The sequence below is a fragment of the Pholcus phalangioides genome, unplaced genomic scaffold, assembly GCF_987345545.1.
Source record: "Pholcus phalangioides strain wild (caught in Gottingen) unplaced genomic scaffold, Ppha-v1.0 ptg000009l_1, whole genome shotgun sequence".
In the NCBI taxonomy this organism is placed as follows: domain Eukaryota; kingdom Metazoa; phylum Arthropoda; class Arachnida; order Araneae; family Pholcidae; genus Pholcus; species Pholcus phalangioides.
The window spans coordinates 56,056,758-56,073,541 of NW_028301602.1; the positions used below are offsets into that span (position 1 = coordinate 56,056,758).

General features: G+C 36.5%; 1 protein-coding gene across 8 annotated transcripts in view; it reads right to left on the minus strand.

The window, feature by feature from the left end:
* Window positions 1-16,784, minus strand: part of chb (CLIP-associating protein) — a 155,769-nt gene that overhangs the window by 96,039 nt on the left and 42,946 nt on the right. The gene's annotated exons all lie outside the window — the stretch shown is intronic.

Consider the following 16,784-nt stretch of genomic DNA (forward strand, 5'->3'; position numbering starts at 1 on the left):
TCTAAATTATCTAATTACTAAGAGTAAACTTACCAGAGTAAACTATCTAATTACTAAGATTTATGATTTATTGAATTTTTATCTACATGCTATACTAAAATAACAAAACACCCACATGGGCTAAGCGGGGAAAAAACTCAATTTATGTATTCTGGTTGATCGAACAATTTGAATCAAGCATAGCACAGTGGTACCTCACAATACAACACGCCAAAACGTCACTGAGATAGTATTGAAACTGAAACTATCAAATTGCAACTATCTTTTACATATAACTGTGTATCTTGAACCTCAACCTCACTTCCTTAAGGCGTATGGGAAGAGAAATACTGCATATTATTTATTCAACTTTATTTTATTACATTGACTCCGCTAAACCAAATTAACTCTCACTACTACTAAAACAAACATGGCACCTCATCCATATTCCTCTTAGAGGAACTTCTAAAACAACTTTCACTGAATTATAAAACAAGAATCGTTCCGACAATGCATAATATTGAGGCAAAAGAGGTATTTAATCTAGTGTGCCTCAACGTATTGAGCCTTGAAAGAAGTCTTCTTTATCTCCTACTCTTTTTTGCTCGACGTTGATGAGTAACTGATAAAATTTAAACCCTCGATCAAATCTCAACTGCATCTTCAAAGTTTATCAAACGTGCCACCTCATTTTCTACAGCCTTCTCGTCTAAGAACGCTATCAATGGCTATTCTACGCATCTTCTGTTGAACGCGACTCGACTTGTTTGGGATCAATTTAATCCGAAGTACATACGGTAGTTCACTTCTGCAATTTCTCCAAAATTAACAAAGCAAACAGAAAACCACCGAAAACTAAGTTCAGCCGACCACCACCGTAACACCCGTGGAAATCGGACCCCAGCCTTCGCGACGCGAATCCATCACGATGCACAGCGGTTTAGAGCACGGAACAGGCTCACAACCAGAATTTCCAGCTCACCAAAACGCATTCTGAGAACTACTGTTCTAGCTTTTGATGATAGGAGCCATCTTAAATAAATACAATCAAGTTCTCATAAGTTAGTTGATTTCTAACAAATTTAGGACGAAAGTTCTTAGGGAAAAAGAAGAAAAATTAGCCGGATTCCCAAGAGAAGCTCCCTGCTTTCATACATGGAAGAGGAATCGTTTCGCGCAGCTACAGAAATTATCTATAGATATACGGTAATGCCGGTTGCTCTGTCCCCGGCTACATAGGAAATACCTACAGAAAATGGGTATCATAAATCGACATTTATTTGATATACGAGTCCTCTGAAAAAAAGAAAGAAAAAGCGTCTACACGCGTGTGGGGAGGGGGGGGGGATTACTTTCTACTTTTATTACGAGGGTATATGACAAAAGATCGATCTTGGGTAACACGAGAACCAACAACTACAAGCGGAAAAATACGGGAGAAGTACAGTATTATACTTATGGAAAAAGTGGGAGGAGAGAGAGTCGCTTCCAACATTTGAGAACTTGGCACATGTTAGTTTTCCAATTCAAAATTCGTTGCTGGTATGTGAGATCCAGACCATTACCGTCGTATACCAGCTACGCTCGCCCAGTAAATTGCCTCAACAGCGATAGATCAGGGCTGTGGACGTTCAGGTGAGGAAAGCTCGTCATCAATTTAAGGAGAAAAGAATAAAAGAATGCAATTTGCATCGCTCATGAACTTGAAAATCATAAAGAATGGACTGAAGCTTTTTTTTCTCTTCTATAAAAAAATATATTTACACGTAAAGTTTGATAAAACCCCACGGGAATATTTTCAGAATCTCTGTTGAAAACACACATTCTGCTAATATTTTAATGGACTAGAGCAGCGGTTCTCAACCTTTTTTGACTCGCAGAGCCCTTTTCAGTATATACTCGTAATTTCTATGGCGGAGCCCTGTTTGACTCGAGGAGCCCTTTTTTGTACATAATTTTTATGGCAGAACCTTGTAGGCCTCTCTTATTTACTTATCTATCAAATTTAAAGATTCATTTCATTGTCACCGCGGAGCCCCTAGGAGTTACACACGGAGCACCGGTTGAGAACCGCTGGACTAGAGGAATATTAATAATAATAATAACGTGATCTTCACGTATTCCCAAGGGATCAGCATGATCCGTCCAGGGAATTTGTTAGTGTTAGTAGACATCCATGCCAGAACCGGGATATTACCATACCATATTGATATATTTATTTAGTTTTATCGTTCTTTTTCCTTCCACTAATATTTTGAAATATTTGTAATTTTTTCAACCGAATAAGTATTTATGTGCAAATGAACAGATATAAAAAATTAAACCACCTTTTCATTTGGAAAAATATAAAATCTGCACATATTAATTCTGCACATTTGGAATTCCAACGCATACGAGACGTACTATGAAGGACATGAAGGCACAGAGAAACCGAAAACGCCATCTTATATTGGATGGCTTGTGAAATGAAAAGAACGCCCAGTCGAGTCGTGACAGGTGAGCTTAATCAAAGGGAAATTAAAAAAAAAAACATCCGTTGCATGAAGAAAAAAAACGTTTAATTAATCTCAGGATATTACGAAAAAAAATGATCGGAGGTGGACATGGTAATAATAATACGTAGTTTTTTATAAGAACAAAATAAAACATGTGCACCATGTAGTCAATTCTCCTTTTATATGCTGGGAAGCACCGTAATTTACTTCAAATGCCTTAAATGGAAGTCTATCATATATGTACCTCTTTGAGGAGAGCCAATTTTTCTCTGCGATAATGAGGTGGGCTTGCTTCAGTGCGGGGGAGGACAATCTATCCCTTCTTTTGTATTCATAGCTACACCATTCGCATTTCAATAACAAAAATGAAAAAGTGGTAGGAACATGACGGACATTTCTTCGGGGGGGGGGGGGAATACTAGCGTGACTTAATTATACTCGTACGTTGATGAAGGAACGTTATAGTCGGATGGAAGATGAGAATAACAAGGCGAGATGTAAAATACTGTACATAAAAATACCGTCAGAAAACATACAGCGGAATAATCCAAGTTCAATTTCCTTTCTCGATGAAAGAGGTATTAGAATGTTTATTACAACTGCAGCAATGAAACACGATTCATCTTGGTTGATTTCGAGAACGGTCAACTATATATAGCCTATGGCCCCCACAAGGGGTGGGCTGACAAGGCTCCAGCCCTGGGGCTAGGGAGGATTTTAATCTTTTTTTTTTGTTTTTTCACGCTATAAATTCATCATTAAGGGGGGGGGGACCCGTGAAAGGCTGGTCAAGGAGCCCGCAAAAGATCCCAGCCTAGGGGCCCTGCTATAGCCATTAAAACACTTCAACAACTAAACCTACTTACACCACATAAAAATTCCTCAGGAGAATTTGTAACAAATTAGTGTAAGCAGCAAAGTGTTATGTGTGTGAGACCCTTACGTATTTATGATGTCAGAGTTATTGTTGGAACATAAAACACTGAATAAACGATAAACACGTGATTGAAAGCATTCATCATGAAATAAAGCATTTTAAATATTAAGAAAAAAATTATCTCTTTCCCCCATGTTTAGAATGTAGTTTGCCATGCAAATACAGTACTAAGTTCTGCTTTAGAAAAATTTCAACAGTACTGAGCAATTAGATAATTTATGAATGGTTTTTATTAATTATGGTATTAAATGAGATCAATTACCCCATGATTATTTCGAATTTCAGCACTAAAAGCTCGATTTCACACATTTGTACTTTAAGATTTTTATATAAAAATGAATTTCTTCATAAACGTGTTTCATCTTTCACGATTATTTAAAAACCCTAATTTTAATATGCCTTATTTAGTCAGAATCACATCCGAAAGCAATATGCAGGGAAGTAAACCGCTCGAGTCCTGACGGTGTGATTTCAGTCACGAAAATTTTAACCCTCGTCCTCATATACTACTAGACTCGATAAAATTGTGGGCTCACAAGCTTGCTTAGCCCCTAAATGTTTTGTAACTGTGTTTAAAAATCTTAAATAAAGGAAATTTGAATTTCAGAACTTAGAACGAAGAAATTTCGTTATATTTAATACAAATTATCATTGCTTTACAATGTTTCCGCATATTTGATATAAAAGTAGCATTAAGCAAAACAAAGTTGAGGGATCTAATCATTTGCATCGAAAACAAGCTTTGAAAACAGAACATACAACTCCTCCATGAAGGCCGAAATAATTATCTTACGGTTGACGATAATGAGCCAGACTCATTAGTAAGGACATGTTTTAACACGTAAGCCACAACGATACGATATATCCAAAGCCTATAAAATTTGCAAATACAGTTTTCGTGCATCAGATTCAGTATATAATTACGAAACCCCAGTAGTCAAGGTGAAATGTAAATTCATTTCTTTAAATTATTAAGAACTATATAATGCTTTATTCTTTCTTATTCTTAATACATGCTAATCCATGAATTTAGTCGCAAAATCTCTAAAGAAATTTCATTTAATGGTTTAAGAAGTAACCTTGATTTCCCATATGATAGTTAGATATATGATTGAAGACTCACAGAAGCCCCCCATCAGTGATCATTTTTGTCACACTACGGTAATTTTTTTTGCACACGAGGGCTAAATAGACCGGGACCTATAGTTATTTGCCGAATTTGAACGGTACCATTCGGATTTTCCCCCCCTTTCTTATTATTGCATATCTTGCCGAGGGGTTGGTGCGCTAACTCATAGCGTGGGTGGGGGGGGGGGGGTGTATTTCCTGGGGTAACAATGTGTCCGATGGTCATTTTATTGCCGTTTCTGTTGTATCTCCACGTTAGGGCCCTTTCACACGGAGCGGATGCGGATGCGGGTCCGGAAGAAGTTTTAACAATTGGAATATACTGCGCCTTTCAGACGAGCCGAAAAATCTCCGCACCTAGGAAATGTTCATGCGGGTCCGGACGTCGTCCGCATGTGTCAAAACCTAAGGGCCCTTTCACACGGAGCGGATGCGGGTCCGGAAGAAGTTTTAACAATTGGAATATACTGCGCCTTTCAGACGAGCCGAAAAATCTCCGCACCTAGGAAATGTTCATGCGGGTCCGGACGTCGTCCGCATGTGTCAAAACCTAAGTGCGGGCTCCGCATCCGCACATAGAAGTTTTGACAATAGGTTTATTCGGAGCTATTCAGACGATGCGGATGCGGAGCGAATTCGTCCGCATCTTTGGCTACTTTTTGAAGGTGATTTTTCACGGAATTTTTTTAATTATTTGCCATAAATACCCTTAAAAACACCATATGAGGGTCCCTGTTCATCAAATACGATGTACCCACATACGTCTATCCCTTTGTTTCCTTCTGAGATTGAGATATAGCAACTTTAACTGCCTTTCGTCCATATTTCACAATTTTATACAATAAAACCTGTCAACAACGGCCACTGACGGGACCAAAATTATAAGCCGTTCTGTTCATTACGAATATTTAATTGACTACATACTTTAATAACTTTTAAATTTAATTTAAAAATTTTAATTTTTTTCTTTTTAAATTTTTAAAATTATTTAAAAATATGAATATCTGAAATATTATTTTAAATATTTGTTATGTTTTTAAATTTTTAATCTGTCAATTTTTTTAAACTTTAAAAGAAATACTTTTATTAAACAACGTTATCCACGTACGGTGCTCCCTCAGAGCCGGATTAAGACGTTTGAAGACCCTAGCACTTGAATATTTTTGGTGGTTCCCCCGATACCTACAAGTTTATTTTACTCGATATTCAGTCTATAAACTGAAAAAATGAAATTTTATATTTCAGAAATGACTAATCTAAGGATGGGATTTCACTCTAAAAGGTTTATGAAAGTTATTTTATAAAACTGGAAAAAAGCAACTAATAAATTGCAAGTGCAACCGATAATTTTATTAGTTGCTTTTTTAAAAGAATTATTATAAAATTTTTATAGTGTAATCCGTACTTGAGGCCGGGATTATACTATAAAGTTTTGTAAAAGATCTTTTATAAAAGTTAAAAAATTCAACCAATAGGCGCATCGGTTGCATTCAAGCAAATGCAACCGGTGATCTTAATGGTTGAATTTTTCACGTTTTATCAAAGAGCTTTTACAAAACTTTTATAGTGTAATCCCAGCCTAAGACAGAATTGTGATGTGAATATTTCTAAGCACAGACATTTTGAAAGTCCCCCCCCCCCCCACTTTTTTTTTCATACTTGCAAATTCTTTGATATTTGCTGAATTTTTTTTTTTTTTTTTGGAACATCGAATGTTTTGGATGTTTTTGGATTGGATTTTTCGAACATTGGATGTGTTTTTGGAATTTTCTTTCATATTTTTCCGAAACGACAGATTTTTTTTCAAAATTTTTTGAAAATATTTTAAGATATTTTCTCCCATCGACTACTTGTGAGGATCGGAATAGAGGCATCTTTAGGCTCAATGATAAAAACCACCAAAGAATGCCTCTAGGCTGCCTATGGGCACTGAATCAGGGGTGAAGGAGAAAAATAATTACAAAAATTGCGAAAAAACAGTTTTTATGCACGAATTTCGAACTAAAGATGCGGGCGATTCGTCCGCATCTTCAGCGCTCGTTTGAAAGGGTATGCGGACCCGCGTCCGCATCCGCTCCGTGTGAAAGGGGCCTTAGGAAAGCCCATCAGTCAAAAACTATATATATCACGCAACACGCAGATTTCATTAGGGAGACGAACGCAATAATTTTTAATAGGGGGTAGACTATATCGACCGGAGATATTAAAATCATTACATCTTTTTGGACTACTGTGTCACGGTCTATTCACTTTAATGACAGACGTTTCGTCCACTACTGAGGTGGTAATCTTCAGTGCAGGAGACAGCGAGCAAGAAGTGGACGAGAGAACGCGCTCATCTTGGAGAACTGTCAATGACTGATGCGTCTGCTAGTAATGCAGTTGAAATAAATTTTACAAAGCTACAGACATTTTTCCCCCCACAAAAGCACGGGTATAGGTTCTATGAATTGCAATTCCAATCTCAAGGCTTAGGGAGAAAGATATAAATCTTAGAGAAAAAATTTCTACTCTTTGCCAAAACACTCTCTACTCCCAGCTCACAAAGAAAAAAAAATCCTCCCTCACTGTCGAATGGTAGCACACAAAAATCGAACACATCTACGAAGTTCTATTATCCCAAATAGCGCTCTCTAACCGACGTCGTAAGGCGATTCATTCCACACGCCTTTTCAGAATCAAATTAATATTCAGGAGGGCTGACTTCATCGACCAACGTAACAACTAGCTTCCTCTATCGCCCTCGTAACGGTTTCATAGGAGGAAAACTGCGTCGGGAGGAATTTCCAGTGGACAGGAGAACAGTGAGTGAGGGTGGAACATCGAAGAAATGATCCAAGATATTCCTTTTACTGTATTTTCCCCCTTTCAAGGCAATCGAATCAATTCTCCACCCTCTACCATATCCCGTCCATCCGGTAATTCGGCTGATGTTGCCATGGCTTTGATCCTTAAAAGGTAAAGAAAGAGTGCCTATTTGAATGCTGATATAAAACATGAGCACACTCGCTTCAATTGTTTTTTCTATCTTTTTGACCACTTGCTGAGATGACTTCATACGCTTGGAATGGCGGAAAATTAACGCGAGATTCCATTTATGGATCGCCATTAACTCACCTGGGTGCCTAATTCCTGCTGTGATAACTGAGATGAAAACAAATGGCGAAGTCAGCCAAGGCTTCAATTTAAATGTTTTATAGCCTATAGTCAGAGTAAAAAATTTTAGAAAAACATTCAATATGCACCTGTTAAGAAATTGCCAGAACATAACTATAAGAGAGACGTTCAAATTTATATCTGTGACACACGAAAATTTTGACAATTTCATGGAGAAAAAAATTCGATAGGTAAAAATTAATCAAAACGAAATAATATGTGAACGTATCCCTCTGTGAACGTATTTCACAGAGGGATACTTATTTCCGACGAACTTGTTCCAATCTGAGAAGCGAGTCAAGGGAAATTCGGATGCATGGAAGGGGAAATGTGCTTAATGCGGAAATATAAGCACACGTGACAAGTCTCGCCAGTAACAAAAATTTTATTCAATACTGTGCACTAAAATAGTGTAAGCGAAAATTGAAAGTAAAAAAACATGATTTTAAAAATAACGGCACACAAATTTAGAGTGGCTGAAAACCAAATACAAAATTCAACAGAAAATCTGTGTACAGGGATTTGTTGTTTATTCTACGTGTACTACTACATACCGTATTTTACGAGTATAAAGGGCCCCTTTTTGACCAAAATTGAGTCCCAAAAATATAGGGAATTTCTCACAAATGTGAGGATAGTATTATAGATATAGCTTTTTCAACTTTTTCCAAGTTTTAAACCTAAAAAATCAGTCGGTTTTGTACACACGAGGGTTCCTCATACACGATAAAATACAATAATTTTACCAGTGTACGTGCACACACGGCGTAAAATATGACGAAAAAGTATGCCTAATGACGTTACCATAGAGGAAAATTTTGACATAACGTGTCCGTTCTAACATCAATAGCCCCATAGTAAAATTTAAACAAGTAACACGTGCTGCTGCCGATCAACCAACACTTTCTTCTTGTTTGACTGATTGGGAGTTGAAAAAAAATTGTCAAAAAAATGTACACTATGAATTCAAGGCTTTTCCAGAAGTAATCAGTTCGACAGCAATGTGCATCGTGTATTCCAAACCATTGGTTTTCTCTATCGCAAGGATGAAAAATTAAAAAAATGATTTTTCAAGAAGGGAAATGATTTTCGAAGCAAAAAAAGTTATTTTTGAGACACCATTTATCAGTTTTGTAGTACTTTAAAATTTGGCTCTAAATACAATTTTTTATCAAAAAGTATATATATATATAATATGCAGTAGCGTACACAGGATTTTCTCAGACAGGGGGCTTCTTTACTATAAAAAAAGCTATTATCTCAGCTCGGAAGTGCGGGGTGGTTGTCTTCTTCCACTAGGCGTTTTAAGATTTTTATTGAAAAAACTGAACTAGATATAATCACTGATTCCAAAAAATGACCAGAGACTTAAAACAGACTCATCAAAAAAGTAATTACTTTTCTTGTTTTTACTTTTCATCTTCCAAATCGGAAACTGGAATAAGAGAAAAACCGAGATCAATCCCGGGTTTCCGAGAAGCAAAGCCATCATTAAGGAGACGCTCCAGGGTTGTGCGGCCACACGGATGCCACTATAGGAGGGACACCATATCAGGGAGAAAAAAATTGATTATTAAAAAACATTGGGGAAAAGATTTCAATAATTTTCAAACTATGAATGCATTAGAATAATTTCTATAGAGAACTGATTTCTGATGCATCGCAACTAGCGACGATGTGTCGGTAGGGGCGACTTTTCATGGAGTGGCTTAGCAGAGGGCCAAAGTTCCGCAGATATACAGACTATAAAAAACCCCAGCACAGTTTAGGAGGCTTTGGCATAGCGCATAAAAGAGTCAACTTCTTTGATTTAGAGCAGCGGTTCTCAACCTTTTTTGACTCGCAGAGCCCTTTTTTAATTATTCATTAAAGTTACTGATTTATTTTTACTATTTAAAAATATTTATATTTTTTTTTCTTCCCTAGAGCGGCCGCGGAGCACCGGTTGAGAACCACTGATTTAGAGTCACTGAAAATAGCCTATCTTATTTGTCAGACAAGGAAAGGGTTTTTTTCCCCAGAAACAATTTTTCTTCTCTCTTTCACTGTATGTAGTATGATGTATCTAACCTTGTGTTGTTTGATTGACGTCGTTCTATCACTTTAGGGTTGCGGGATTTTTAATTTCATTCTTAGCCTCTATTGGCGTTCAACATATTAATATTTCCATTTTTTTTTGAGTGACCCATAATAATTCTGACGGATATTTATATATTTTTTGGGGTATTTGAATGAGTAGAATTAGTGGTAATTTTTTCCAAACTTTTTGAGGATGACACCTTTGGACCCTTTCTTGTGACTGCGATTACCAATGTTGCACAGTTTGCTTTCGAATTCGTCCACGTTATGCTAACCCTCTCTCTAAACCATATTTCTGCGGCTCACGATACAATAATAGAACTAAGTGTGCTATGCACACCCACACACACGAAACGCCCCAATCGCTCGACCAATAACTCACTCAGTGAAACAAAAGAAAATAAGAGTGTAACATATATATATATATATATATATATATCTATTGAAAAAAAATAAAATAAAAATTTCCTGGTCATAGTGCGCGGACGAAAACATGAAGAAAAATGCTCAAGTTGCGTGCGATTGTCCGTTGATGGAATGAGGAAGTGTGAAAATGATACAAAGGTCCGTCACATCAATCCAGCTGAAAAGCAGCAATGGACCATAGTGTGTATGCACATAGCGAAGTAAAATGAAATAAACAGACCCACAGCGCAGCGACGATTCCACCCATAAAACGACTCGATACATTATTCATCAGCTTCAGGTGTACTTCTACTTATAAGGAAAACGATAACGTCTGGAGGTAGTCTTCACCATGAATAATTTTCTTTTTTTAATCATTCCTATGTTCTTGCAATTCATTTGCAACCAAGACTAGAACTCGGCAACGAAAACCACCGTTGTGGCAACAAACATTACTAATTCGAAGTCGTTTTATCAAACTAACTAAGCCAAAATGAATTTTCAAGAGATCGCCAACTGTGCTTAAATAAACGACTATTATCTCTCACGAACCTACTAGATTCAAACAAAACTATTCTACTGGGATTTTGTGAGTCTTTTCTCAAATTTAAAACTTAAATTTTGATTTACGGATATCGGGTAAACTCCTAAAGGTGATTCTAGCACAGCAAAGGATCTCTGTCTGGGCAAACTATAGTCTGAGCAAAGTAAATTAACACATTGTCGACGGAAGGACGTGAATCAGCGTTTTTTTTTATTTCTCAAGCCATTACTGTTTTTCACAAATTCAAGACGCGAGGCAATAAACGTGCGCACAAAACGCACTTTTATTCAGCTGATTTCGTGTTTCTGATTTAAGAAAAAAAATGTTCAATACAAAATTATACAGCTTTGAATAGGGACTTTTATATTCTACATCCTACACCCAGAGGCGCAAGTGGGGTGAGGGGCACGGGGGGGGGCCCTGGCCTGCCAAGCCGACCAAAAATTAAGAAACAAATTAATATTTCGGTAAACAAATTAAAATACCGACAGAAAATTGGGGTCAACACGTTTCAACAAACATCTATCAAGAAAAAATAGTACCATGCGAAAACTAAAAAAGCATGATTTCTAGCTTAACTTAATCAGCATTTCTCATTAATAATTGGATCGGTGAAATCTGTTTAAAAAAATGAAGAAATAGATTAATCTTCACAACTGATTTAGCGTCTCATGGAGAGGTAAATCAGTCAAAGGGGAAAAAATACTAATTACAATTCGAGCCGATTAACTATGAAATAGTAAACCAAAAATGAAGAAATGTACTAAATAAAATCGATTGCAATCAAAAACTTCAACATTCCACACGAAAAAAATTACCAAACACGAAGAACTTGAAAGCAAAAGATTTCAGACATTAGAGCAATTGATGAACAAAATTACCCGTGTAATAAGAGCTAAAATACGTTATCGATAAGAAGAAACTATTTCAACAATTAATACACTCTCTAGTTGTTTATAGGCCAAAAGTTAGAAGGAAAAAAAATATCACGCTCCTACTCAATCTTTTCTCATTATGATTTGATTACGTACACACAAAGATATAAGTTACAAGAGTTTATATTTTAACGTTTTAAAGAGTATATCGGTAGCGTATTACATAAGCGTTTTTTCTAGGCAATGTAAAAGAAAAGTTTAAAGTAAAAAATAATTGCTAACCAAATAAGAATAGATCATTCAGCAAATTTTTTATCAATAACTCAAATCGTAAGTTATGAACAACTAATTCACATTTTTCTTAGAACGGATCTTTCAATATTTTCGCAATTAACGCGTTAAATTTTATATTCCTGTGGGCATAATGAAAATCTTACAAAATGTTTTTATGGTAAATTCATATAACCTAGCTTGATTTTTAGGCGGATTAACACACAGCGGTTACTACTGAGCTAAATGCGCAATGAAAAACAAATCCAAACAAATTCGAAAGAGAAAAAAAAAATTAATAGCCCAGGCCAAAACACGATATTTCTCTAGAAGAGACTTAGCACACATATGAAATAATTCATGGATTTTTTTTCTGGACAGAAGAAAAAAATCGCAGCCCTCAAAACATAAAGCTTCGCCTCATCTCGACTTCACAACATTTACAAAACTCGAAAATCGCTGATTTCAGTAGAATGACGGAGATGAGCAAGATAGTTTCACACAAGCCTCATACGGAAATATGATAATGTCTCTAAAACATGATTTTCGTGACGAACTCAGGCGAATAATAAGCAACTAGATTCTCGACGTTGCTCGACATCAAAAGTCACGGTCACGTTTTCATGTTCGTACTACGTATAAACGACTGTTAATTCTCTCTCAAGGCAATGCAGGAACGCGTGCCTGTTATAAATGTTGCAGCAATGAGCCTTCAATGACGTACGTCGACGATGATGATGATGCAAACCTGGAATCGACATTTTCATATACGTACTAATTAATGACATGTCTGAAACACACATACGCGCGTCCGCGCAAAATAACAATCGCAAAAGAAACGATACATTTAGAAAATCATTAAAGCAAACTCATAATCAAGCATACCCCTTAATCAAAATGTTTAAAATGAAAACATTATGTTTTTTTTTAAAGGCTGAGACTTCGACAAAGGCGGAAAAGAACTGTCACAATGATTTATCACCACAACCAGCAGGAAAAAAAAATAGTATTATGATTAACAAAATGTGAGATTGGGAAGAATAATAAAGAAATTAATTTCATAAGACCTATATTACTTGTATTTCAACATACAGACAAAGCAAAGAACAATAAGAACTTAACTAGGAAGTGAACAGCGTAACAGATTTCAACTCCATGAAACGATGAGATTGTAATTTTAAAAACTTTGGTGCTTCAGACCGGATCACACACGTAGGAATTCTCGTACAAAATAAACTAATTTTTACTTAAGAAGCCGTGAAACAAGGAAATGATAAACTTTTTGACTTTTCTAAACACTTTTCCATTCATATAAAAGTTTAGTATGCTTTCGAACTTCTAATACGATCCAGTGAGTTTATCTTACATGGTCATGTCAAGCAAAATCGAGTACGAGAATCAAGTACGCAAATCAAAGAATAACGCAGTGTTTACCAAACTTTTCCAAAATGCCACACACTAAATAGGAATTTAATCGACACACCCCCCCCCACTTTTTTGGACGAAAATTTTAACGGTGAGCCCACCCCGTCCTTCGCGTTTCACCTCTTGCTATAGTCCGCTCATTCAGCTTAATTCAAAATGAGAGTCACTGCACTGCCATTGACTATCGAATTTTTTTTGATATATTGATATTAAAAAAATTCGAGAGTCGATGGCAGAGAGAGAGAGATGACAATGAAACGATTTTATTCCCATTAACTGAGATACCACGGTCACTGTCAGGGCTTATTTGACCAGACTTGCAGTCTAAAGTCGTTTCCAAACAACTGAACAAATCGTGCTAAAAAAAACTTTCCAATCAGAATATGAATGTTAAATGATTCATACAGCCATAAAATTGAGTGGTGGGAATTTCAATTGTTTGGTCAGCTCACTAACTAGTTTTGAGAAAACGAAATTCTATGCAAAAACATCTTAGGGAACAAACTGCTGTGAAACTAAAAAGCAATTTCACGCCTGGAGTTCTGTTCAATAACTTATATTAGAACAAAATGAGTTACAAGCCGATTATAATGCAGATTTTGCAGGAATTTTCTAAAAAAACATTTCCGACAGAACAAAAAAAAATCGCTTTTTACGAGAAGTCCCGTCATAATGACAATTTCCCCCTATGATTGTGAGATCTCGTTATAACGGACTTTTACTGTATTTAAGGTTGCGAAAGATGAAAATGACTATCAACTTTTTATTTAGCAAATTTCCTTGCGATATCCTAGTTTATCATAACGCGACCCACACTTTAGGAACCACTGGTTCAACTATAAATAAAGAATTTGCAAATTTTCAGCCATAGACGAAGTGCAGACTTAGACCATGAACACAGTCATTGACTCCTACCGTAAGAATGTCATAGCAACGGCCCGAATTTCGGCAGTAACGCATGCGAAATTTGACAAAAGCTGAAATGTGAAACAAATAGGATGCGTCGTCTCAGCGGCATCTATGTCGAAATTCACTCGTGCTTGTGGCATTGTCTGAAAACAGGAAGTGATGCGATTTTTCCTTATGTAAAGAAACAGTAGGCTGTGAGTCATTAAAATAATTTTGCAAGTTCACCATTTCTCTTGTATTTGTGGTATGTGAATGAACCAGTGTTTCTTTTTTTTTTGAAAAACCTTGCATCGCGTAGCATTTCAAAAGGGGAATAGCGATTTAACTTGACATTCATAAAAATAAGACTACTCCTTCCATGAATCGTTTTTCATGTTACATTTGTGTTGCTTTTTGAAGTAAATAACATATAATTTATAAGCTAAATTAAAAGTTACCAAACTATACCAGTAATTTTAATGGCGCAAAAATATGTTTTCTCTCTTCAATACTTTATCAAGTATTATACTTTTTTGGATCAAATACCAAAAAAAGTAAAAATTCAGAATTTTTCGCATCATACGGATATGCGGGTACGTATTACTGCATTGGCAATATCACTCCCTTTAGCTCCAAGACACCCTTTTGCGCCAAGTGAGCAAAAAACAAGAAAAGAAAAAAGACGGATGAAACGAGTTTCATTCCTTCCCATGTGAAGTAATGAAGCATCAACTAAAACGATGAGTTAGTTTTCCCTCACGAATTTCTACCTATAGAAGATTACACCAACTATACAAAAACCTATTCACCAGCCCGCTCACTCATTTTTATGACGATATCAGTACAATCACGCATGAATGTGTAAAGTCAAATGTAGTGAATTCAAACCTACCGGAACTAAGACGTAAATTTTTCACAGTGAAAGAAGGTCAACAGCACCCTGGAAAAATATATAACGCTGGAAATAAGCAATACAATATCAGCATGAAGGTCATGAGTTATTGATCAGTTTCACACACAAGATTCATAACATAAAAATATTCGGGACAAGCACAAAGTATCCATCGGATCTGAAAGTAGGAATACTAAAACAGTGGCTGCACTAATGAAGGCTAACTGAACCTCTAGGATGCAACAAATAAAATACACATTTTCTTTTCTCCGGATTTGAACTAAAGCTGATCCAAAATTACCTCCACTCAAAGAACGACCAAGAAAAACTTTTATGATCGCCCACTGATTGGATTGAGTTTGCGTTTCTTGACAGCTGTGAAATTGATTTGCTGTTCTTCGAGGTGCGAATGATTCCCCCATCCGGTTCCTCCTTTTAAGAAAACACTCACAGTAGCAAGTAGAAACCGTGTCTAATAGAACAAGGTTTTACGCATTTGCAAGTACTATTAAAAAAAATGTCTTTGCTCGACAAACACAGCGAATCACCTCAGGCAACCGCAAATTATCCCGGAGCTTCATTGGTCTGCATCAGGCGCATGATCTGTTCCATCATGGAAATCACTACGGACCTGGTCTGCAAGAGGTCCTGGGTTTGATTGCCGGTAGAGAGAAATGACACTTTTTTCCTGTTCACCTCGGCATAATATCCAGAAAGCCTAAAATCATCATCCATCTCTGTTTCATCATTGTTTGAAGACTTCCCTTTTTAAAAAGACATAAATGATTGTTTCCTCAAAGCCTGCCCTAATCCAAGAAGCGCTATTTCAGCATTCTATAGATACAGCCTTAATCAGACCCACAACAGAAAAAGTTTTACATTTAGACATCCAATGGCTTGCAGATTCGTTATTACCAAATATGAAAAATAGACTGAGCTTGGCATCAAAAGGTACTGTAGTACGTCTTTTTAGCCCACATTCGCTCACCATTTATACACACAGTACTTTCACTCCATATAAACCAAGGGTGCAGACCTTTCGACCTGGGAACCAAATGCGGCTAGCCAAGGAGTTTCACACGAACTGTAACTATACCTGAAATCAGCAAAATTGTAATCTTTGAATGAAATTTTTGCAGGGTGTTTACTGAAAGCGCTGATCAAGTGCTCGCGAGCACGAAATCGGACACGAGTACTGAGCACCCTTGGTGCTTCAAGGAGTACTATGGTGCTCGCGAAAGAGGTTGAAGATGGAAATGCAAATTACAGCCATACTGTAAATTTGTGATTGCTAACTTCAATAGCAAGTTTTTGGAATTTTTTGAAACAAACATGTATTTATACAATAGCAAAAAAACTTTTTTGACAAGCATTTACAGGTTGCCAATCACTTATGAAATAAACTGTACAGCACGGAGGAGACACAACGGAATCTCGATATGAAAGAAAAAATATTGCTGGAGAACCACTAAAAAGACCTTCCATCCAAAATGATACGAACGTCAAAACACAATACAACAAGCTCATAATAACATTCTGAACAGGAGAACAACAGGATGATAACAATGTCTACAGGAAAAGAAAGAAAAAAACAACTGATGAAATAGAAGAAAAATTAGTATTAGAGGAACAGCGCGTACATTATTATTTCAGAGAGAGACACCCCCTCCCCCATCTGCCTATAAACCTAAAAACTCTAACACTGAATTGA